This window comes from Neophocaena asiaeorientalis, unplaced genomic scaffold (assembly GCF_003031525.2).
Source record: "Neophocaena asiaeorientalis asiaeorientalis breed wild unplaced genomic scaffold, Neophocaena_asiaeorientalis_V1.1 scaffold11, whole genome shotgun sequence".
NCBI classification, from domain to species: Eukaryota; Metazoa; Chordata; class Mammalia; order Artiodactyla; family Phocoenidae; genus Neophocaena; species Neophocaena asiaeorientalis.
The window spans coordinates 3,613,216-3,639,419 of record NW_020173124.1 but is presented as its reverse complement, the minus strand read 5'-3'; the positions used below and the strand labels follow the sequence as shown (position 1 = coordinate 3,639,419).

The 26,204-nt window shown below is 36.6% G+C and overlaps 1 protein-coding gene across 9 annotated transcripts in view; it reads left to right on the top strand.

The window, feature by feature from the left end:
• Positions 1 to 12,174: 12,174 nt before the first annotated feature.
• Positions 12,175 to 26,204, top strand: part of QTMAN (queuosine-tRNA mannosyltransferase) — a 357,381-nt gene continuing 343,351 nt past the window's right edge. For all 9 annotated transcript variants that reach the window (XR_003003173.1, XM_024744092.1, XM_024744100.1 and 6 more), the window contains exon 1: positions 12,175 to 12,240. The gene's annotated coding sequence lies outside the window, so the exon portion shown is untranslated. The remainder of the gene's footprint in view (positions 12,241 to 26,204) is intronic.

Below are 26,204 nucleotides of genomic sequence, written 5' to 3'. Positions count from 1 at the left end.
GGTGGATAAAATAGCTCTTTACTTCATAACATTCTGTTCTTTGTGACACCTATTACTCATATGTAGTCTATTCTAAAGCATGCTGAAAAGTAGCAGTTGATCTCATGGAGAAAATAGCCCCACCAAGGTGAAATATTAGAATCCTTTCATGACTTTTTATCAGATGTACTGAAACGTTTACCTCTTTTTATAGGAAAGAGTTAAGAATCCTTTGCATATTAGAATGGCTGGAGTTTTCTGGTTTTGCCCAGAAACGTTCTGTTTCTAGAATTTATGCTGCTTCATTTATTAGTCATTTTGAAACTAGTTCTAAATAAAAGCCAAACATTATGAAAAGATTTTTCATCTTTGCTCCACCAAACGTGTTTACATTTCTAGTTAATTTGGAAATCTTGTACTCACATAAAGACAAATAATTCTAAACTTATTTAATACAGTAACACTTTGCGTAACTGATGTTCTACTAACCAAATCCTTAAGTAACTGGCATTTTGAAATGATAAATGTGTATCTGTTAAGAAATCTTGAAGATCTCCGTTTAAACACTGCTTCACTGAAGCCTTCAGACCAAAGAAAAAATGTTTCAGTAGTCAGTTTCAGAGAGACAGTATGTGTGGGATGGGACTAAACGGCAATAGATAAGAGCAACCAACTTGAGAACTTAATAGTGATTATCCTTCTCAAAACCAGTCAGTCAATACTCTTTTTTTTTAAAGTAATGCACAGGCTACTTTTAAAATTTCCTCATTTTGGGGGATTGTCTTCAGAAGCCCAGGCATATTCCATTTAGCCTATACTGTGATGGCTTACACATAGTCCTCTCTTCAGCAGGTTAAATCAAATAGGGGAAGAGACATAAACTATTACCTGTCACAAAGCAGATTGCACCAGTGTTCTAATAGTGGCATCTAATGGTACAGTGGGGAGGGAAAAAATAATTCTGGCTTGGATGTCAGGGAAGGCTTCATGAAGTGATACTATTTATAAATAGAGTGATGAGTTGCATTAAAATTTGTATTTTTACCCCCATTTACAAAGTTACTATTTACTTTAGAAAATTTGGAAAACCAGAGAAGCATTGAGAAAAAAAGAAAAAAAAATTAAATTACCATTAATGTTTTCATAGGCAATCCATTACCTATGGATTACCTTTAGCTATATTTTCACCTGTCATTTTTCATTTTATAATATGGACATTTCTCCATGTCATTAAGTGTTTTTCTGCAACATCATTTTAAACAACTGCATAGTCATTTAACTACTGTATAAGGCAGAGGGACTGGCAGAGGCCAGGTGACAGCAAAGTGTCCACTATGTTTAGAGAATGAGGACATCTAGGTCCACGTGAGGAGAGTGTGGGAAGCAGTTGGAATAGGATAGATTGAGACTTGATAATGGATGCCCAAGGCCTAAAGCTTTGAATCTGTTTTGTAGGTACTCTTTCACCCAGCTACCATCAGTTGTATGAATTCTTCCTTGACTTATGGTCGGCAAAATGAATTGACCTCTGGTTTATCCTCTCGTAATACTTTGTGCATGCACACTCATGCATGCATGTACACTCACATGTGAGCATGTACGCACACACACACACACACACACACACACTTGTTTTAAGTATCTATGTGCCTGTCTTCCCCATTAGAATATATGTTTGTGTAAGCGTGTGACAATTAATTAGGTCTGAGTTAAGGAAAGCACAGCAAGTCAGTTCTTAACATTTTTGGTGGTTGGGATGCCATTGAAAACTGGCTGATGGACAGGAGGAAGATGGATTTAAAGGAAGAGAGAACAGAAGGTTATTCCATTGTCCAGATTTGAAGAAATAAGTCTCTGATGTAATAGGCTACTGAGAGTGGGAGGGATATTATTTCCAACAATTATATTCTGATCATTCCCAGGGGTCTCATTCTTAATTTTGGAAATGCTATATTATTTTTATGTATTTTGTACACATTTTGCTTTAAACCTTTTTTCTCTTTTTGTTTCCTTTGAGACTAGTCTGAAACAATTTTAACTCTTGATTTTATTAAAATTAAAAAAAAGTGATGTTTTGGTTACACAGTTGATTAATATTAATTATGATCTGAAATATCATCTTACTTACATTTGGTTAAAGAAAAACACTAAATAGTGTTTTTGGAATAGAATTTTGGATGAAAATAATTGGTAAAAATATATTATCATTTATGGCCATTTCCTTATTCTAGCAGATTCATTGTCTAAGAATGTTAACCTTAGTATTATCAAAAAGATTCTTTAGTAGATGAAATTTGAAATATTATTAGAATGTTCCTTTATTCTTATAAAACATGACTAGTTTCTCCACAAAATTTCAATATTAAAAATAATGAATTTTCACCAAGATGAATGATTATTCAGATACTGAAAAATTAGTTAAGGACTTTCCTGGTGGCACAGTGGTTAAGACTCCGAGCTCACAATGCAGGGAGCCTGGGTTCAATATCAGGTCAGGGAAGTAGATCCCACATGCATGCTGCAACTAAGAGTTCGCATGCTGCAACTAAGAAGCCTGTGTGCCGCAACTAAGACCTGGCGCAACCAAATAAATAAATAAAATAAATATTTTAAAAAATGGGACTTCCCTGGTGGCGCAGGGGTAAAGAATCCACCTGCCCCTGAAGGGGGCACGGGTTCGAGCCCGGTCTGGGGAGATCCCACTTGCCGCGGAGCAACTAAGCCTGTGCACCACAACTACCGAGTACCTAGAGCCCACTACCGAGCACCTAGAGCCCGTGTTCTGCAACAAGAGAAGCCCACCGCAATGAGAAGCCCGCGCACTGCAACGAAGAGTAGCCCCCGCTCTCTGCAACTAGAGAAAGCCTGTGTGCAGTAACGAAGACCCAACACAGCCAAAAATAAATTACTTAAAAAAAAAGTTAAAAAAAAAGAATTAGTTAAATGTTGTGTATTTGCTTATTGATTGACTGCTTAAAAGCAAGGCCAAATATTTTTATTTAAAAAGATGCACCGTATAACGAATTTTTGAATAGCATACCACTGATGAATCTTTACTTTCGAAGATGCTTTTTTTTTTTTTTTTTTTGCGGTACGCGGGCCTCTTACTGCTGTGGTCTCTCCAGACGCACAGGCTCAGCAGCCATGGCTCACGGGCCCAGCCGCTCCGCGGCATGTGGGATCTTCCCGGACCGGGGCACGAACCCATGTCCCCTGCATTAGCAGGCAGACTCTCAATCACTGCGCCACCAGGGAAGCCCATCGAAGATGCTTTTTATTGGCTAGTGCTCTGCTAAGAACAACAGACTAATGTATTTAGAAATTTTCATGATGCTAATTACAATTTATTAAGCACTTACTGTATGTCAAGCTCTGGCTCGAATAGTTAAGGGACATTCTGTTATTTAAAAACACCTCCTGATGAGGTGGGTCTTATCTATTATTACATGAGGAAATTGAAGCTCAGAAAGGTTAAGTTTCTTGCCCAAGATTACACATGTAGCAAGTAGCAGAGCAGGAGGTGTTTTTCTCTGGTTTGTGTGTCTTTTCATTATTAAGCGTTATTTCTTTTGAAGTATTATGGGAAAGACCTTAAGGAATGTTAATACTGTAAGTGGCATCACATGTGAATGGTATATATGCCTCTCCAATCAGCAGATGACTATTTTGTTTGCTAATTTCTTTTAGTGGATAACTTCTCATCTTTTTTGATCCTTCCAAAATTGCATACCCAGCACTGGCACGAATGAAAAAAAAAAGGGCTACCATAAGATTATTATTTAGCTAGATTTTTCTTTCTTATATCCTGTTTAAAAAATAACAGTATTTTCTTTGAAAAACTTTCTGTACTTATTGAGACAACATTGGTATCCTCATTTAATGTGTGTGATTGATATAATTTTATATTTACTTTTTAACTGTCTTATACTTTCAAAAACCATGTAAAGCCTCTCCAACTGCTATTTCTCCTTAACGGTATCTTTAAGAAGCAGTCACAACATGTTTCTTCCTGAACACCCAACAGTTTAGCATTCTATCAGATGTTTTGCAGGGCTTCAGCAAGTCGTTATAGTGAACGTCTTCAGGAGGCAATGAAGTAGGTAGAGCCCTGCGGCCTAGAAACCTGTAGAGATCGAAACACCTGCCCTCAAGCAAAAGCTAGTAGACACCTGTAGAGATCGGAACACCTGCCCTCAAGCAAAAGCTAGTAATTAGTTGCTCAGATTCCCTTGCAAACTTCCCCAGTGTTGTTGCACATGAAACACAAAGATCACAGGGATGCTGTCATGAGCTCCGCACTGTTGGAGTTGTTTATGCCCATTCAATTTTTAATGTTCCTATAAGACATTTTGATGGGAACCCTGAGCCCAGAGGGATTTGCATGCTTGATCAAACCTGTGATGAGTTAAATATAGAAGTAAAGAGAAACCTTTGGATTACATTGACTGTTAACTTTTAGCATGGTGTTAGTGGAAAACATTAACATGATCCTAGAGGCAAAGTTGTGTTTGATCAACCTTCACAATTTTTTGTTTCTCGACAGCAGGTATAGCTTCAGTAAATCTAAGCAAGTTCTTTAAGGCTTATAGATCCAAGTGCAGGTGGATATCTGGATGGCATCACCTGAATATTTTAAAAGATGATTTTATACCAACCACTTTTATCAAAATTGAACTGTTCTCATATACCAACCTTTTAATCCTACCACTTTGTCATATACAGTTTATATTACTAAAGAATGAGATGATAGGTGATTGAATTTTAGTAAAATACAGTAGTAAATATGAATTGGATATTTTGGGGCCAAAGAAATTTATTACTCAGAGTACTTGGAAAGTCTTTTTATACCATTGTTTTAATTTTAACACTATATATATACTCGATACTATGTGGGATAAAAACTAGTGGTTTACTGGGTAGTTTTTAACTTTGGGATTCAGTTCTTTGATTATTATATTTGTGTAAGTTGTTAATAAATGGTTTCACTAAAGATCCATTGCTGATGATCCTTAAATATATTTAGTTTGAAAAATGCTATAATTTCTAATATCATAGCAAATTTGGTTCAGATTTATTCTGAGACAAAATAACTCTAGCACCTCATCATTTAAGCATAGTGTGGTGGATATACATGCTTCCTAAACTGGTTCTTAGAGACAAATGTGTGTCGTGGAGTTGTCAGAGTAGAACTAAAGAAGGTGTTATACAGCCCTGGACTATCATTGGCAGAGATGCTAGTGAATTCGGTCAGCCCATTGTGCCTCACGTTTTCCTTCATTAATACATAGGTAGACTCTTCCAGTGGGTTTCTGAGTGTAGTTTCTTCATTAGTTCCTCAGGAAAAGTGAAATGAATGATGTGTTAAAAAGCTTACCTCTAGATTTTACATGTGCCTGCCTTTTTTAGCCATAGTCAGCCTCAATGTGGATGGGACTTGGGATGCTCCACTTGTAAGCTGATGACCGTGATGCTAGCTATCATAAACAAAGTACTTTTGCATGTTATACGTAGAACGTTTTGGCTAGTTTATACCTCATTGACTTTCAGGAATTTCACAGAAGTCATTCCTAAGAATTGGTCTGTCTTTAGTGGCCTTTGGAATTCCTAATAACTTCATGTACATGTTGCATAAAACATTTGCAGTCTGTTTCTTACATAAATGCTCCGTGTGCCCTGGGTCAGTAACTTATTTATTGTTTTATCCTTGATGCCTAACTCAATGCAATCAGTGTTGGTTGGATTAGTGAATGATTGAAAATACTGTGCAATGCATATGAATAGCCCATGCAAACACTATAATAAAGGGTGGATCATATGGAACACTTTCTGTAATAGAAATGACTTTTTTTCTGTATATTTTTTTCCAGTATAATCCTAGGTTGATTTTTTTCTAGAATAAGTATCTGTGATTTGACTTTACCTTTTTACTATCAGTGCGTCAAAAATATTGTGTGAAAAAAGGTTTTATATATTTACTAAAGTGAAATATTTCTTAACTCTAAGTCTTAATCTGGACCCATTGAGCTTACTTAGCTTTGTTTTCTACTTCTCTCTAATTTGTTTTTCCTGCTGTTCTGGACAGACTTTTCACCCTGTTTCAGAATAAGCTGCACTTCTTCCTGGCGTCATGCCATGGTCTCTGAGCTCCAGTCTCATGAACTCCTGAGTTTCTTCTGTTTTTGACTTACCACTTTAGAATTAAATCATATGTGTTTCTATATTTTGCAAAATGTGTGTCTACATGTAGTAATGTCATTACTATGATTTAAAATTTTTTAAAATTTTAATCCTTTTCTTTCTGGCCTATGGCAGTAGTCACTTGGTACATGCTAGTTAATCTCTAGCTTTGTAGTAGGAAAATAAATTTCCAGAGAAAGTGAGAAAGACAGACAAATAGAGACAGGAGTGAAGGAAAGAAGGAGAGAAGATGGAGGGAGGGAGGGGGAGGAAGGAAGGAAAGAAGGAAGGGAGGGAGAGAGGGAGGAAGGGAGAGAGGGAGGGAGGGCAGACCAGCATATTTTGTGGAATAGGGAGAGAGCAATGATTTTGGAATTTGAAAGACTTGAGTTCAAATTTCAGTTCTGCCTCCTCGCTTTGTAATGTTCAACGGGTGTAAATGATATTAATATCTACGTGGTAAGCTTGTTGTGTTACATTAATTAATGTATGTAAAGTGCTTATTAGCACATTCTCTGCACGTAATACATGTTTACAAACCATAGCTAACTCTGTTATTTTGCAGGTGAGGAAAGTGAGGTTTAGAGAGCTGACCAGTGGTCATTTAGTCAGTAAATTCTGGAGAGATGATTGAAGCCCAGATTCTTCTTACTCTAAAGCAGTGTTTCTCAAACATTAGTGTACATCAGAATTTCCTGAAGGGCTCATCAGAATACAGATTGCCTGACCCCACCCTGGAGTTTCTAGTTCAGTAGGTCTGGGATGGGGCCTGGGTATTTGCATTTCCAGTAAGTTTCCACCTGCTGCTGCTGTTGCTCCCATTGCTGGTCCAGGGACCCCACTTTGAGACCCAGTGCCCTCTAGCAGTATTTCTCAACCGTAGCTGCACGTGTAAGAAATCACCTGGGAGCTTCTAAAAATTGTTGATGAAACCAAAATCTTTGATCCTGTGGTTTAAGTATCAGCTTTTTTTTTTTTTTTTTAAAAAAAAGCCCTCCAGGTGATTCTGTTGTGCAGCCAGAGTAGGTAACGTCACTCTGCCTAAAGCTAGACTCTTGGCAGTTTTCCATTAGAACTGGGTACCAAGCAAAGCACTGGCCTTGAACAAACCTCTTGGGTGCTCAGTGAGGCAAGGCCACTGTAGTGTGTTGTTTTTGTCCCGTGATTCTTGAAAACAATTGCTCCAGCCTAGAATTCTTTTATTACTTCAACTCTTCTCATTATTTGTGTCTATTGTTTGAATTTCTCCATCCAGTTTCACCCTCCAGTGTCTTGAATATACTCATCAATCTGTATTTTATGTTACTATTTGGCAGAAGCAACTATTTAGCAATAGTTGACTTGAAGTACAAAGTAGATAAAGGAATGTATCTAATTAAAAAATCACTTTAGCAACCTACTGTACTTTTAGAGTTCTAATTATGAGTTTGTTCTTCTCATCTCAGAAGAGATGCTGTTGGAAACCTTATGTTTTTATTTTAGGGTACCCAGTTATTGGTTAGAACAGATTATGATAGCTGGACACCCAGGAGTATATTTAAAAAATGCAGCAGATTAATCGGTAATATTTCAGTCATTTCTTCTGTTACATGATTCAGTCAATAAATGTATACGAACCAAGGCATCCATTACTGGATAAGAGTAGGCAAGGGTGGGAGGGAGATGCAAGAGGGAGGAGATATAGGGATATATGTTTATGTATAGCTGATTCACTTTGTTATACAGCAGAAACTAACACATCATTGTAAAGCAATTATACTCCAATAAAGATGTTAAAAAAATAGCAAAAAAAAAAGAGTAGGCAAAATACCACATAATTTCATTAACCTTTAAGCAATGAAATTATAAATCCCTATGCAAATGATTAAGGTTATCATTGTCTATCACCCCTTTTTGATACCTACAGACTGTTAATTCTTCTCTGTCCTGCTGAGTCTTATTAAAACTTCTGACTGATGTGCTTTTATTAAAAGGTTTAGAATTTACCAATTTAAAACACTCGCTTCACACTATCACCTCTAATTTAACTAGGCCATTAAACACAGTATTTTGCAAAGGGAAAAAGTCAATAGCTGTTTCTTTAAAAAAATAATAAATTGAAATGAATTTTAAACTCTGCTTAGAGATGAGCAACAGCTATATAGTACTAGGTCTTTTGATAGTTGATTTGTTCCTTTAGTATGCAAATTTTACGTTTACAAAGATCTACAGCTTTTATTTAAGAAATATGCCTGGAGGCTAGATTGGTAAGCTTTAGGGAGATATCTAGTTTGGTGTGAAATAAATAGTTGTTAAAGGATCACATGAATTGGGTCCCAGAAGATGAAGAGTAGAGCTGAGACAGATTGAGAAAAACTGACCGTTATTTCATTTCATTTGGCTAAAAATACCACTAAATTAAAAATGAAGACAATAAATGATGGCAACACAAAGCAAATTAATGTGAATAAGCCTTTTTTGGGGGTAGATTTTGTGAAAAGTTCTGACCTGTTAGAAGTTTAAAGAAAAGGGCTTACTACATCCCTGACAGCCTTACAGCTTTGGGTGGAAGACTTTCTCTTGGCCAAGGAGGAAGGAATGGGTCACTGCTGCCCAGTGAAGTCTGCAGCATCACTTTTGGTCAGTGAGATGACAGATGTCATAGAATATGCTCACATTCAAACGAAAAGGACTCAGGGTTGCTTTCTTAGGTTGGAGACTATAGGCTAAGCAAATAATGTCATAGATTTCTAGCTTTGGGGAAACTTTGCATCACTGATCTTTTGGAATCTCTGACCGATTTTTTTTTTCTTAAACAACTTTTTATTTTAATTTTAAAAGGATATGAAATATATTTCTATGTTGACAGCTTGTAGAATTCTTTTTACTTTTTTTAAAAGTGCATCTGTCTTTTTAGATGTTTTTAAGCAATTAGGCTCTCAGAGATAGGATATTCGAACAGCATTATCTACCAATTGAAATGGCCTCTGTGTATGCATGTTTGTTGTGTATTTCTGGTGGTGGACTGTGAGGTGTGGAGGGCAGGGTTGATGATGATGTGTGAAGGTGGAAAGCTAGAGTCTTTCACTGAGGCTGAAGTCCCAACTCCTCTACCAGCAAGGACCCCTCTATGCATATATATATATATGTATATATATATATGAATAGATAGATTTCCATACCCTTTTCGTCTTCAATATTATTTTATTTTTATTTTTGAACTTCAAGACTATTCTTAAAATTTTCTTTTGTTATGTCTGTTTTAAAAATTTGTTATTGGATTATAGTTGATTTACAATGTTGTGTTACTTTCTGCTGTACAGCACAGTGAATCACTTATACATATACATATATCCACTCTATTTTAGATTATTTTCCCATATAGATCATTACGGAGTATTGAGTAGAGTTCCCTGTTTTTAAAACTTTTGAATTATCACTGTTTACTTGGTTCAAATTGAAAAAGTATAATTTTGAGGGATACGAAATCTCTCCTCCTATACCTCAGTCCCTAACACTCACGTTCTTTATACACATGAACCAGTGTTATTGTTTTTTTGTGCCTCCTTCTAGACATATGTATACATATATAATCAATACACAGATTTATTTTTTCGCATGTTTTTATTTATATATTTACCTTGTGAGCTTTATATTTTGGAAGTTTTTTTAAGAAGTGTGAAACTGCATTTAAATATATAGGCTGTATAGCCCTATTCAGATAGGAATTATTTCTGTAAGTTTTTTATAAACATTGAAATTCTTTTAAGAACCAATCCATCTCCCTAACATACCACATACATACGCGCATGCACACACACACACACACACACACACACACACACACAGAGCTTTGTGAAGCAGAATTACATGGAAGTCTTTGGAAGTTTCCCTGGTTATGAATCAAAGCCTGACTTTCCTCTGTGGCCTCAGTGGGCATACCCCATTTCTGAGGCCCATATAGTTTTCATGTCCACATGGTAATGCTTTCCTATTCCTGAGAAATTCTCATTTGGATGCTTTAGGCTCAGAGCAGATGACTCTTTTGTGTCTTCTTTCATTATTTCATTCTTATCCTCTCCTCCGCTCACCTAGTTTTGCTTCTAAATTTTCATCACACTTGGTTTTATTTAATTTGACTTTTTCTGGTCTTAGTTGAGTGTATAAATTTAAGAATATTGGGAGCCACCTAAGGCTGTTTTGTTCTTTTAAATTTTACTTCTGTAGAGTCTGCAAAAAGTAGTGATGAGAGTTTGGGATCCTGGAGCCAGATTGCCTAGGTTTGAGGCCTAAGAACATGACCTTGGGTAACCTTTTTTTGACAGCAGAAATTGATCAGATTTGTCTGTAGAAGCAAAAAACAAAATTCTTCTAATTGAATGGAACTTGCCAAGAATTTGGATAGAATGTGGTTCTTTATTAAATATTAAGGGTATGAAGTATTCAGTATCTTTAGCCAGGTTTTCAGGAATGCTGTTCAGTACCTGTTCTCAATCCTCTCTTCTAAAGACAGAGCGTGTATCATAAAATCCTAACTCAGTCCAGGTGTGTGTATTTTGATGTTCGGGAATAATGAGGTTGTGATTCTTTGTGTCTGAAATGAAGAGGTCTGACTAGCTGTCCCTACAGTCCCTCCCCCATCTCAATTCTCTAAGACCCTGACTAACTTTGAAGATTGGAGTGAGCATCTCTGTGATGTACTAGATAGATGCAGGCCGTTCTTGCATGTCTCGGTCACATCATCTTATTTATTTGTTTTCCTTCATGTGTCACACATTGAAATGATGTTGCTGATATAGTTGTCTCCCATCATCCTTCCTCTCCTCCCCAAAATTAAGCTCCAGCAGGGCAAGCTTTGTTTGTCTTGTTCACTGATGAATTCCCAGCACCAGAGCAATGCCAGGGAGATGCTCAGGAGGTGAATGTCTAAATACACTATTTTCTTTGAGAGAATATACTCTATAGTCATTATGTGAAATAAGCCATCTCGAGTTATTTTGTTTTTTTTTTTTTCTCTTTCCTTGATTTATGTCTTCTCAGTGTTTGTTTATTGTTGTTGTTTTGGTGATACCTCAGCTCCAGATCCTCTCTCTAGCTGTGAATGCTTTCCCATCTTGTTCACAGTTGGTGTCTGGAAGGTTCTCCAACCTGTTTTTTATTCTGGTGTAGGTTATTCTGACTCTGATTACTGTTTTGAATAATTATTTTAGGAGATGTGTTTGGCTAATCCTGTGATTTTGTGCTATGTAAACTGTTTGGGAGCCACATTTCCTACTGCTTTGATAGCTCCTTTTTGCTTGTCATATAGGATTCTTTTTGGATGAGTTGCTCTGTTAGTTCTGACCCTGTCAGTATTGATATACCTAAGGATTCTGACTTTAATATATACAGAACAGGAGAGTCAGAATATCCACCCATCATTCTCTTCACTGTGTATGGCAGGCAGAGAACATAAGGCTGTGTAAGTTAAGTAACAGTTTAAACTTGATGTTATGTTCTCCCAGAAAGTAGTGTTCTTAAGGTGTTTACCCCAGATCTGCAAGTGTCTGTGCACCCCCATTGTTTTCCAAACCTGGATTGATTATCTATATGCATTCCAACCTGCCTTTGAGATTTTAGACTATACTCAGCAGAGGTTCTTAACAGTTCTTTGGATTATAGACCTCTGTGCAAATCTCGTAAATTATTGACCTTCTCCCCAGAGACATATACATTTACATAAACCCACACATTTTTCATATATCATTCAGGAGTGCATAGACTCCTGAGGGCTGTCCATGTACCAAGGTGAAGGACTTCTAATCTGAATTATTATTTTTTTGAGTCATCATTAATTTGGGAAATCCTTGGAAAGACTGAAAAAAGCTCTTAGTTAAAACTCAAAGTATTTCTGTTCTTAGAGGTTCTTTTCCCATCTTAGAATATCCAAGAATCAGACTACTAGATCATTTAAGTAAACTCTTGTCCAGGTCAGCATTCAGAATTCAGATTGGGCTTGATTTGAAGATGCCAACCTAACTATGTCCTTTGTGATTCCACAGATATCTCTTCATTAGCCAGATCAGACATATGTAAAGAGAGACATCAGTAAATCTGGATCATCAGGTAAGCAAATGGGACTTCATTTTTATTTCTCCATGAATTAAGTCCTCTGGCATTATGTGGTCATTTCCTATTATCTACTCTTTACTGCAGTGTGGGTCAGTAGATGATAAATATTTCTAAATAGATGATAAATATTTCTAAAGAGGAGGAAGCATATCCTTTCTTAAGTTTTACCAGATTACTTCCTTGGCTACTTGAAGTCAGATTTCTTTGTTTTTATTTTATCTCATTATTATTTCATATATTCACACTTCAATAGTAGATAAAAATTCCCTGCTCTTCTTTTTTGTATATACTTTGGAGAGTTGTGGACAGCTCTCATATTGTTCTTTGGTTGTCAGCCAAGTTATACACATTTAGCTCCTTTAATCTTTCTTTGTAATTCACTTGGCTTGGCTGCTTTTTCTAGATTTCCCCCCATTTCATCTGCATCATTAATAAACAGAAAACACAGGCTATACCCTGGCTTCTTCTATACCTTTCATTCTTTTTGCTTCCTGCTTTTGCCTCATATTCCTTGCTGAATTAAAGCCAGCCAGACATCACTCTCTGGACCACTTTGGCAATACATGAATGCCTTGCCTACAACTATCAGTGTCCCATGCGGTAATAGCATCAGCAGTATATCCTAGAGGAAAGAAAGGAAATGCAAAAGGAGAACTGTGAGGAGGAAAATAATGTGTTTTTTTTTTTTTTTTGATTATATGGCAGACTTACCCTTGCCACCCAGAGCAAATCATCGTACCTGAAACCTTTATCACAGGTTTTGTTGTCCCAAAGTATTGTGCATGGGCACTAATTTAAGTAAGAGAAGCGTGTATATTGTTTGGAGTTTGGCCGCTGTTCTCTCTGGATTTCTTCCCCATGTTCTCCCTCCCCTGTTGCCTTTCCCATCACTGATCGTGACTTGCTATCAGAATCTGTGGCTATGAACAAAACTGGGCAGGGGATCATCTTGGCAGAAATTAGATAGGCTTAGGTGGTAAATGCTCCATGCCTCTATGTGTAACATCTGAGGCAAGTGCTTTAGTTCTTGCTATTTCTGTAACAGCCGTTGGTCTTCTTTTAACAGCTGATTCAGTGGAGATGTGCAGGAGGAAGGGACTCGTAGACCTTTGGTGCTATTTTCACAACTTCTTTTCCCCCCCTGATTGGCAGGGAGAAGCATACTGCTTCTAGATGATGCTGAGCTTAGTGTAAAATATGCCAGCATGGGATCTGGGCTTGTCACAGTTCATTCTTTCTTTTCATTTGGATTGTAGAAAATGGACCTCTACCTCTACTTATCTTGTGCATTAGAGAGAAAAAGGTCATACCTCTGGGAGCTAATGGCTTATTGGTGTTTTTGGTCTCCAGATTCAGGTAGTAGATTTAGTTGAAGCTTGCAGCAGCACACACTTGGTTTTCTCATTTGTGTTAGCTTTGCTTCTAGTACAGAATTGAATAGGATAGAAGAGACGGTTTTCCTGTTTGTGTCTGTGGCAACTTCATAGATGATTTGTGGTTTAATCCTTCAAACATTTTCGATCGTTTATCACCTCTTTCCCTGAAAAGGCATAAAATATTCAGATTCTAATGTTATAATCTTTTAATCAGATTATTTAATTTTGGAGAACTCAAGTTCACAATAGCAGCTGAGAAAGTTGCCTCTGAATAGTGACCTAAAAATTATAATACTTATATTAGTTCTTTTTTTGGTGAGATTTTATGGCCTTCCTTCATACTCTCAGATTTTAAACAAGATTAAGTGATGGTGTATCATGTACTTTTTGGTCTCTGGCCTCTTAAACAGGTAAATATATGACTTGGACCCCTTTTAAGTCTGATTTTTAAAAAATGTTAATCTCAAATGGCTTTTAAACTGTCGACAATATTGTACTCACGCTAATTTCTTTAGGCAATTGATCCATTCTTCAGCATAACTTTTGTTTCTTGGGTCTTTTCAAGACCTGTCAAAGAAAACAAAATGCTAACCTGACTTTAAAGGGGCAAAATAAATTCCCCCCCTCTGTACTATATTATTCTTTGTTCTCTATGTGCATCAAAGTGACAATCCCACACTGTCTCAATTGAGGGAGCCTAGCGCAAAAATAAAAAACAGCCTGGCACTGTTCTAGGCTGGCAGCCAAAATGTTTTGTGTAGCTTGGTTCTGGCAGTGGTTTTCATAAGGCAGAGGGTCGACCCTCCCAGCCTCACTGAAGGAAAGCAAGCAGCCTTAGTTTTTCCTACTTATACCATTTCTTTTCCCTCGTCTTCCTCTTTCTTCACGTAAAACACCATCATGAAAAAAAAAACTTGTTCTTAAATAGAGACATCATTCTCCTCACAACTTCCACATTTACTAAATGGCATTGTTCCTTATGGAAACTTGTGCTAAATTTGCCTTTTCCAGCTCTCCTAGAGATTTCCTTCACAGTTGCATTTTTGCCATACTTTTCAGAAAACCCTTCTGAATATTGCTAACTTTCGTCATGTTGACATAGTATTTTTGATTGGTAGGAATCTTGTCTTGCTTCACAGCTTATTATTTGAATTGAAACTCTTGAGTAATATTTGCTTATATTACATGGATATTTTTGCCAAGCTATCTTTTGTTGAGACCAAAAAGCTTGCTATTGTTTTCTATTTTTGTCAGACTCAGAGTCAGTTCATATCTTTTATAGATTGAGTACTCATTTTTGGAATGTCTGATAAGTGTAGCTAGATAAGCAAGTGAGCTTCCATTAAATACAAGGATGTGCATTAAAATTTTTTTCCTTTGAAATCAAAATGCAAGGTAAAACACAAAAGCATTTTTTAAGTTCCCAATGTTTTCTAAATTGTAATTAGTGACCTATTATTACAAGGGATGTGGAAATGTAGCACTATGATTTTTAAGTGATGATTTGAAGAGGAGACTAAATTTTCACTATGAGCAAACATTCTATGAAATTTCGTAGAATGTTCCTCAAAATGTAAATGTGTTTTCTGTTGTATTAAGCAAAACAAATGATTTACTTTCATGTGATCTACTTTAAAAATTAGTGTTTTACAATCAAGATACAAATAATTAAATAGGCAGAATTTGTTTTCTTAGGAGGAGATTGATATTATTTTGACTGATTTTTATTTTTAAAATTGTCAATGATTTCTAGCAATGAGAAAATTACTTTGGGAGGAAAAACTCCTGTATTTTTGTAAATGTGTAACAAATGTGACCAAAAAGAAAGTAAACAGTGGTTTGTGTTAGAATGATTAATGTGAAACATTTTTGTATGCCATATATGCTGGAAAATATATCTATTACGGATACATTAAGACAAACTTGTGCAATCTAACAGTTGTTCTTTTTTTTTCCAGAGATTTTTAATTTAAAAAATGCTTTAAAATAATTAAAAGGATTTGTAAAACAGGTATATCAGAAGTATGCATTAAATAAACTCACCTGTTATTTTCTCTCATTCTCAAGACAGGTTCAGCAACATATTGGCTCATTACTTTAACAAAACAAACAAACACTCAAATTGATTTGTATGTATAATGCATGTGTATTAAATGCTGTGATTCTTGCGTCCCTCCAATGCTGTTTTTTTTTTTTTTAAACTTGTATTTAAGTGGCTTTTTCTGTAGAGCAGCTAAAATGAATCTGAGTGAGGTGCTTGTTAAGTTATATTAATTAAATCTTTAGGTCAACATTTTAAGCTTAAGAATGATGATGTTTTTGAGAAGGAATGCCAGTGAAATTGTTTTTTCCTCTTGGTCCAGTTAAGTGCATGACTGTCTTGAGTCCTTTGTGTCACGGTTTTTTGTTTTTTGTTTTTTTTTAACATCTTTATTGGAGTATAATTGCTTTACAAAGGTTTTTTAATATTAGAATTGGAGGTTAAAGATGATACAGATAAAAACTCTTTCCTTCTGTATGTTCACATATGTTGAATGTTAATTGTATATTGAATACTGTTTATTGACTTTAAGTACATTTTCTCCATTGGTATAATTTTTATTTGCAGTTAAGCCCTTTATCTTTTTTGTGGTAGGAATATATCTTTCGATGACTTAGGAATTGAAACATGAATTGTCCTATTTATTTGTTTATTCTAACTGTACACAGAGGCATAGTAGAAATATATTTAAGACCTATAATGTTTGAGTAGTGTTTTTGATAAATGCTATTGAGTTTTTCATTTTTGTAAGTAATAAATACTACAGTTTTGTTTAATTCAGGACACATATCAAGGCTGCTACATCTTTATAGTTTGATATTATGCAGTTTGCAGAAATTATGATATAGAAACTTAATCATTATATTTGTAGAAACATGGAAAAATAAATTTATTAACAGATGCCAGCAAAATTGGATAAATACCAAATTTATTATTTTAACCAGGACTTTATTATATTACATACACGTTTATAATTATAGCCAGTATTTTATTTCATTTGAATATCAGTACAGATTTTAAACCTAACTCCTGGGTAGGTGCTGTTTGATATCAAATATTGGTAACATGTAATGACAAATAGTGATTTCTAAGTTTATGTGGTCAAAAATATGAGTGACCTTCCCTGAGGCGTATAGTACATACTTCAGTGTTAAAAGTCATTAGAGAGTATTACATGAAAGAGTATGTTTTAATTCAGTTGTTTGATTCTCCCCTTAGTTTTTGGTACATTTTAATTCCTCCTGCCCGACATTTTATAATTCTGTAGAATACTTTCACAAGTATTTCATATGTTTTCTGTGGCATCTCACATTGCTCACTTTTTATCCATAGTACCATATGAAGTCCCCCTTTCAGGTTTACGCTGCATATTTTAAGCTGCTGATAGAGTAAGTAGATTGCAAGGTAAAGTGACATTTAGCTTTTTGAGCTAGTCTCATTTTTAGCATGAGAGCAGGTTTTTTTTTTTCCCCCTGTTCTAAATCTTCTCATATTTCGCATTCAAACAATCTTACTAACATGGAACAAAGAAATTCAGAGATTTGGCTACAGCAGTAATTGAAATGCATCAAAAAGTGGCTACTACAATACAATTTTATTAATGAATGATCTACATTGGTTCCAGCTGTGTCCATGTGATTAGGCCTTCAGCAGGCAACAATGGGTATTTCCCTATTGCTTTTATTTGATTTCCAAGAATGTGTCATCTGTTACATCAGCCCCTGCCAATATGCCCCCGTAAAAGTGTTTTGTGTTTTTTTTCTTCTTCCAAATTTCTGAAGCATAAGTTGAATACCCACACATATCCCTGCCGAAATATTGTTTCTAGTGAATAGTGGCCTAGGTTTGTATGCCTGGTGTTGCATACCAAAATTTCAGAATATAAATTAAATGTTTATTAAGTTTATCAGTTAATTTTTGGAAGTGTGGTTGCCTGGTAATGCTAAAGATAGACTAGTTTTGCTTTTACGTTTCCATCTTAATATTTTATTACAGTAGTATAATGTGTTATAGAGGTGGACAAGCTTGCAGATTGAAATGGGGATCGTCCAGATTGTTCCCTTCCCTGGACCATATGGTATAGTTCTAAAAGCCTTTTGTACGCTGTCTGTTCAGCTTATTGTAAACTCAATCTTTAGTGCACCTAAAAAGATAACCAAATAAAAATGGGCCTGAGAAAAAGGACTTCCTATCATGTAAGGGCCCTAGAAATATTTGCTTTAAAGGAGATAACTGCAGATGAAATTGAAGTTGAGATGACGTAAACAAAGGAGACTTATTCTATGAATTTTCTTTTGAGTTCATATGGACTGTAGTCGATTGTCTTTGAATGTTGGTTTTAAAATGAAGGCATTTATGTTATCTGACTATGCTTAGTATCTTTATTTCTCCCATTCTTGCAGTCTCATGAAGATGAGATGTAGTTTTTATCTATTTTACAGAGGAAGTCTCTACCTATAAACAGTGCCAAGGAGTATATAAGCCCCAGGTTTTATGAACATATAGGTTTTTTGTTTTTTGGTTTTTTTTTGACTGATTTCGCTGGGAATTTAGGGCTAGAACTATCAGTAGTTTCATCATTTTAGCCATTACCCATACTCAGAGATATTTGTAAAATTTTCTAATTCTTTTTCCTTTTCCTCTGGCCCCTTTACCTATTATGATTCTGTAATTCTATATTAGGAAAATAGGATAAGAGATTGCTTATTCCATATGCTAAGACTCTTTAAAAGCTGGGAATGTGAGTGATTTCTCCTGACTTTCTCTCCCCTTCCCTCCAAAGTACTACTGTTAGAGAAGAGCATTAGACATTACCCATTGCTTTTTGGCACAAGAGATTTGAAGCTGAAGTTCTACCAAATGGAAAAAAAAAAAAAAAAAAAAGGAGAGCCTGTGAAGAACATGATTCTTTACTCTCTCATTACCCTGAGCCACTGAAAGGGTAACGGAGAGGAACTCAAATGTTATTGGAATGTGTAATTTTCCTCTGAATGGCCACAGTGAAATATATTTGAACAAAAAAGGCAGAAGAAAAGTATGTGTGGCATATGGAGTTGATGGTGGTTGAAATTAATGAATCTTTTTAGCAGTGTACAATTGAAACGATCTCAAGAACAGTACACATTTAAAATATGTCCAACTGAAACTTACCTAGAGAGACAGATTACTACCTTAGGGAGGCTAATAGAGATAGGTGGGATATGGCAATGATATAATAATGCTAGTGATAAATTGGATGAAGAATACTTGTTGGATATGTATTTTTCAAGTTTGAAATTTTTTCAGAAACAGAGACACTGATTTCAAGTTGCCGGGATTCTTTCCTATTTTAAAAATACTATTATCTTGAGGTCTTTAACTTACTATGAAGATACTTTTTAAGATGCTCACAAAATTGAAAAACATAGTTTATACTTTCAAATAAGCTAGGTTCCTCTTTCCTTCTCTCTTCATTCTCATTTCTTACCCCTTTCTTAAGCTGTTTATTTGTATATGTATATTACATACATGAATGATTTATATCATGCTATAAGAAATGTTATTTTATAGGTTTGGGGGGATTGTAGGTGTCAGTTAGGAAAAGAAATAAATAAAAAATCTTGTAATGACTATGCAATAGATGTATTTCTGTGGAAGAGTTAGAACATGTTTATTTAAGTAATCTGGATTACAGAATACTATAGTAAAACTGTGGACATGAAAATTCAAAATTGTTTTTAATTCCTCTAGCTAGAAAGGACTAGATAACAGCTGAATTAAGGAAGAAGGATCCATAGTCCAACTCAAACATCTCCTCTTTGTTGTAGCTTTCTTTTAATGGTAAAAATGCCTCTGGCTCCAAGTGGTAGAAAATCTTACTGACTGTGACTTAAATGAGTAAGGGTTTTATTTGTCTCCTGGCATAAGAAGTCGGGAGGCAGTTAGTTCATCAGGTGGCCAGGTAACATCATCCTTCTCCGTCATCCTTAGCACGTAATGCTTGCTTCTTATTCCACAGATGACTTTTGTACCTATAGAAATTGTGTTTACTTTGAAGCAGGAAGAAAAGTAAAGGGAGCCCAGAAGCCTATTTATCATGGAGAACTTTCTCTTTTTCTTTAGAAAGAGAAGCCCGCTCCTGGGGACTTCTGCCTGCATCTCAGGGGCCAAAAGTGTGTCACCTAACTACCTCTAGAATGAGATAAAGAGTATTTAGCTTTCTAGCCTTTATTTTGGAGGAAGGCAGGGAGAAGGAGAATTGGAATGAGTGTCAACTGATCCATCCTAAAGTTATCTGCCATACTTCCTTAGTTCTTTTTGTATAGTTAGTTGCTTGGACCTTTGAACTTCCCGGGTACTTGTAGAAAGTGTTGACTTAAAAAAATGCACAGGGCTTCCCTGGTGGCGCAGTGGTTGAGAGTCCGCCTGCCAATGCAGGGGACACGGGTTCGTGCCCCAGTCTGGGAAGATCCCACATGCCGTGGAGCGGCTAGGCCCATGAGCCATGGCCGCTGAGCCTGCGCGTCCGGAGCCTGTGCTCCGCAATGGGAGAGGGCACAGCAGCGAGAGGCCCGCAAAAAAAAAAAAAAAAAAAGCACAACGTGAGAGTTGCAAGTTAAGTTTTATTTGGGGCAAAATGAGGACTACAGCCCGGGAGACAGCATTTCAGATAACTCTGAGAAACTGCTCCAAGGAGGTGAGGGGAGGAGCCAGGATATGTAGGAGTTTTGCAACAAAAGGACATGTAGTCGGAATGTCAAAAGATTACTGTTAATTAAAGAAAACCAGATATCTCAAGGACTTTAGTGCTTTTCTATGTACGGGAAGATTTGAGAATCTGGGCTTACTGAAATCATTCCTTTGATATGCACCTCAGCTATCTGGGGCCAGTATCCTGTATTTTCACATCCTGAGTTTCCTTAGGGCTCACTGCAGGGAGTGGCCGCAGTCTGATGGCTGCTAGATGGCAGGTGTTCTTTTCAGCCCTGCGCCTCCGCAGGGCTCACCAGCTCACACTGGAGGGTTGCAATCGTTGATGACTGTGGCATCCTTTGTTTATTGATATGGCAGGAAATATTCCATTCCATTTATAAGTATTCCATTTATCAGAAGCAACTTGCTGGGCTTCCCTGGTGGCGCAGTGGTGAAGAATCCTCCTGCCAATGCAGGGGACACGGGTTCGATCCCTGGTCAGGGAAGATCCCACATGCTGCGGAGCAGCTAAGCGCTTACTGTGTGCCACAACTACTGAGCCTGCGCTCTAGAGCCTACGAGCCACAGTTACTGAAGCCCGCACACCTAGAGCCCATGCTCCGTAGCGGGAGAAGCCACCGCAATGAGAAGCCCACACACCACAGCGAAAAGCGGCCCCCGCTCGCCGCAACTAGAGAGGGCCTACGCGCAGCAACAGAAACCCAACTCAGCCATAAATAAATAAATAAATTGGTTTAAAAAAAAAAAAAAGCAACTTGATGTTTGTTCCCTTTTGACATCCAGTACATGTGTTTTGGTATTGTGAGGTTATGTTTCTGTGACTGAGGACAGAAACTCTAATTAGGTCATCTTGGTGTCCCTACTACACTCAGCACAGTGCCTAGATAGACCCTCAATAAAACAGTTGTTAAATGAATGAATAAGTACTAAGAAATATATTTGTTAATATAATTGGTATAAATCATTTATACATGTAAAGGGCATAGTCATATTTTTAATTTCTGAGGGTTGTGGACTGAATTTTATAAAATTGTTCATTATTGCTAAGGGGACATCAATGTAAAGATGTCAAAGTCGTTTTGAGTAGACGATATTCAGTTATAAGGGTTATAGAAAAATCCTCAAAATGACTTAGTACCAATATTTTTGTTGGAGCAAGTTATTCATGGGTAAATAAAAAAATATAATTTCTTTTTAACTCCATGAATAGGTTATTGTTTAAACAAGGATATTTTGTAGTTCTCATATATTAAGATTTCAGTTTTTGAAGAAATAAGCAATTTGAGTTTATTAATGAGGTAAATAAGTCATTTGATAATTTATATTATTATTATTTTTGTTGTTGTTGTTGCGGTACGCAGGCCTCTCACTGTTGTGGCCTCTCCCATTGGGGAGCATAGGCTCCTGATGCGCAGGCTCAGTGGCCATGGCTCACGGGCCCAGCCGCTCCGCGGTATGTGGGATCCTCCTGGACCGGGGCACGAACCCGTATCCCCTGCATTGGCAGGCGGACTCTCAACCACTGTGCCACCAGGGAAGCCCCCGATAATTTATATTATTGATGTTGACTTATAAGGAGGAGTTATTAGATCCTTGGAAGCCTTATGGCTAAGAGCACACTAAATCAGAATTTATCCTAGATGGCATTTTGGCTATATTCTTTCTTTTAATTCTTAGAATGATAGCTTCATATTTTTCCACTGTGCATGCAAATGGTTACATACAATAGAAAAACATGTCTGAAAGAAACCCTAAGAAGTCATCTTTACATCTGCTTGCTTTGCCCTAAACTAAGAAGAAAGCAGGCTATCTCTTTTTTCAAAATCTGCAGAACAAATGGCTCAGAGTATAACTTAGTAGCGTGAATCAGTGCTTCACAACTCCTCCTATGTCTAACCTAAATCCCTTTTGTTGTATTTTCATTCTGTTTCTTTTATTTTGACCTCAGAGGACAAAGCAAACAACTATCCACTATCTCCCATACAACATCCCCTATATAGCACTCTTTTAATAAATTCCTCCCTTTTCATTCACGATGGCAGGGTTGTTGGCACCTTAATTACTAAAACAACCTGTGCATGGATAGAACTTATCTCAGAGCAGGGAATGTATTCAAGTATCTGGAACTCAAATTTTCTATCTGAGCAGTTTATAGTCACTGAAAATAGAGGAGGCCCTTTTAACATTCAGAAGCAGTCCTGGGAGAGAGTGCCTACATAATCACAATTTAGTCAAGATAGTTTTCTAGATTTGGAATTGGGTATCCATAGTCAGTCTCTTGGTCCTTAAGATGCTGTTTTGGTCATACTTCAGGAAGTAATAATTTATAGGCCAACACTTTGCACTTAAAAATATTGCTTGTAAAAGTTCAGCCCTTTCTCACTATTTTTCACCTTTGTATTCTCAGCAGTTAATAGAGTGTCTGGCCTAAAGCAGGCACTTAGTAAATATTTGTTAAATGAATTGTTTGAGTATCCCTTGGTAATACTTCCTAATATAGGTAGCTTTAGGCTTTGCATTTCCCCATTCCTCTTTACTTTTATGCTGCCCAGTAAGCACTCATGGTTTACTTTTTGTTGTCTTTGTCCTTATTCAATGATACCTGCAATGATTTAGAACTTACTTGAATAGCTGATTGCTGGACAGTTCACTGTATAATGCTGCTGTAATCTTCAATTCAGGAATACCTCTTTTGCCCCCTCGCCTTTTGCGAGGGCTTCGTGTAGTCTATTGACGAGAATTTGAAACACATTAATTGAATGCCTGGCATACAAAGTACTTTGCTTGGATTATGCATAGATATAAATATGAATTGTACACAAACTCTGCTGCCAGAGAAACAAAATCTGGTTGGGAAGACACACACATATACTGTACAACGATAGTATAAGTAGGATTGTGGTAGCTGCTCTTATTGGGGTGTAAGCCAAGCTGGTGTTACTACTACAGAGGAAGGAGTAATTACTTCTGATGGGCTGAATATGGGTAAGAAGTTGACTTAAACCTTCATGGATGAAATGGGATTTCAGTGGAGTCTTGAACTGTATATATGTAGGAATGTGACAGGTAGTAAAGGTGAAAGGATTCCAGAAAGAAGAAGTAGCACTAACAGTGCTTGATGGTGGGAATGTATATGGAATGTTTGATATATGGCAGGGAGTCTGTTGTGTTTGGAGTAATGGTAGGCTTGTGGCAGTGATAGGAACTGAGGCTAAAAAGGAACTTGGGACCAAACTGTAAGAGGTCTTGTTTCTTGTTAATTAATTTTCTTTCTTAGGTAGAAATAATCATAAGTTTTTGAGAGGATGGACACTGAGGTACCTGTAAATTTCAGAGGAAGAATGGAAGACAGATTAAATGTTGTCGAGCTTGAGGATGATAAGGGAGGCTGAGGGCAGAAGGGCTTGGGAGGGGAGGGCCTGATACCAGAGGCCTGGGGTGGGTCAGCTAAAAGCCCTGCAGGTTGTTGATTTGTTCAGAGTTGTGCAGCAGTGTCCTGGCTCCCAATAGTGGGTGCTTACCAATTTTGAGCCTTCTTTCCACTATGTCATTTTGGAAGACTGTGGAACAGTCTTGCCCACAACTGGGAGACTAAGTATTTTAGCCTGAATTCTACAACAGAAGAAAGCAAAAGGAGAAAAGAGTTGAATGGTTGTGGAATGAACCAAGAGTATCTGCACATTTCTTCAGTTCTTCTTTGTAATTGGGATTTTGGCCGCTGTACTTCCTAGGCTCTTGGTTCATCTTCTTGAAGTAGAACTTACTATTGGTCCCTCTTTGAGAACCAGTTCAACTAGTTAATAACATTTTTCACTCTGTATTATAATTATATTCAGGCTTGAGTCCAGAAACTATATTTGGGTCATTTTAATATCACAAAACACTTAGCCTAATTTTCAGAATGTAATCATTCAATAAATGCTTGTTGAGTAAAGCAAATTCGTTTATGCTTTGCCGTCACACAGACCTTCCTGCTCTGCACATGCCAAGCATATTCCATCTCAGTATCTTGCTGTGCCTGCTGCCTGGGAGGCTTTAGATCCAGGTCTGCAGAGCCTCCTCCCTCTCTTCTTCTGGTTTCTGTTTAGATGTCATCTCATCATCAGTGAAGCGTCCTCAGTCAACTCCATATAAAATCCTGCCCTTCCCCAATCCATCCTCAGCAGCCTTTATTCTCCATTACCCTGTGTTATTTTTCTTTATAGTACATGCCACCATCTGATATACATTTACTTGATGATTGTCGTTTTACTCCAATTAGAAAGAAATTTCTTAAGATAACAGGAACATTTGTTTTGTTGCCCAGTTTATCCCCAAGTATCCGGCACAGTGATGGGCACGTAGCAGGCACGATAGATATTTGCTAAATGAATGAATGGTAAAAACTAGACTGAAAAAGAAAGTAAACATTCATTTGCGGGTTTGTTTATTGTTTTATGCAAGCAATGGTATTGTTACAACTTTTATGATAGCAAATCATTAATATTGCTCTCAGAAAAATAAAAACAAATTCTATTTTTTATAGATTGTGCCTGTGAAATCTAATTATGGATTAGTATTTATTTTAAAAATATTTGAATGCCAAGCATATTCAGTTAGAAAACACTTTTATTATCCATGCCAGCTTAATTTTTAAGGCAGTGAAATGGAAGACTGTCATTTCAGCAAGCAACTTATTTTCATTTGTGAGAATGGAATATTTTGAATATTCTAATTGATTTTTGAGGATGGTTTTACAAGAAAATAATCCTTGTTTATATTTTCTCAGAAAGGTGTGAGCTTATGACTGACTTTGGATAAATGTCTGGAAGAGCATCAGTCAGTCCCAAAGTAAAAAATGTCAGTCTTGAGATACTGAAAACTTTAAAAAAGACCTGATTAAAAAAATTATTTTATATGTATATTTAAAGTTTACGAAGCAATCTAGACTGCTGATCATGAGCTCAGCCATCTCTTTTATTGTATTTTACTGCAAATTCACTTGGATATTTTTCCAGAAATCTGAAGTTTGTAATTTGGCAGTAAAAAACTTGGTTATCAAATCAATATTATTATTATTTTAAAAAAATTTTATTTATTTTATGTATTTATTTTTGGCTGCATTGAGTTTTCGTTGCTGTGTAGGGGCTTTCTCTAGTTGCAGAGAGCGGGGCTACTGTTCGTTGCGGTGCGCGGGCTTCTCATTGCGGTGGCTTCTCTTGTTGCGGAGCACGGGCTCTAGAGCGCAAGTTCAGTAGTTGTGGTGCACGGGCTTAGTTACTATGCAGTATGTGGGATTTTCCCGGACCAGGGCTCGAACCTGTGTCCCCTGCATTGGCAGGCGGATTCTTAACCACTGCGCCGCCAGGGAAGCCCTCAAAATCAATATTATTATATGGCTTTTGGTGTCATAAGAATTCCCATTTGGAAACCCATAGAAACTCATTTTTTTCTCACCATAAACTTTATCTGTCACTTTTCTGTAAGGTCAGAGTACTAATGTTGGAGGTGATCTGCTCTGGGACAGAGAGTCAACAAATTGGCAATAAAGTTAAAAAACGCCACGTGGCGCTTTCCTAGGATTAGGATTTCTTCTTCATATCAAGTTCGTGCTCGTTTTAAAATATGGAAAGTTATATATTGATAGGTGTATTCTTAGTGTCCCTTTAAAAATAGATGGAATGATAAGCTTGTCTCTAATTTTTCATTTACATGTTTCATATTTTTATTAGTATTTTTGTGTTTTCTGGAGGTTAATTTTTAATTATTTGTATACTTTTAGTGGTAGGTTGTTTTCTTTCTACATTTGTAAGTGAAGTGTTTCAGTATAGATGGTTTTAAAAATGAAATATGATGAAACAGTTACATTG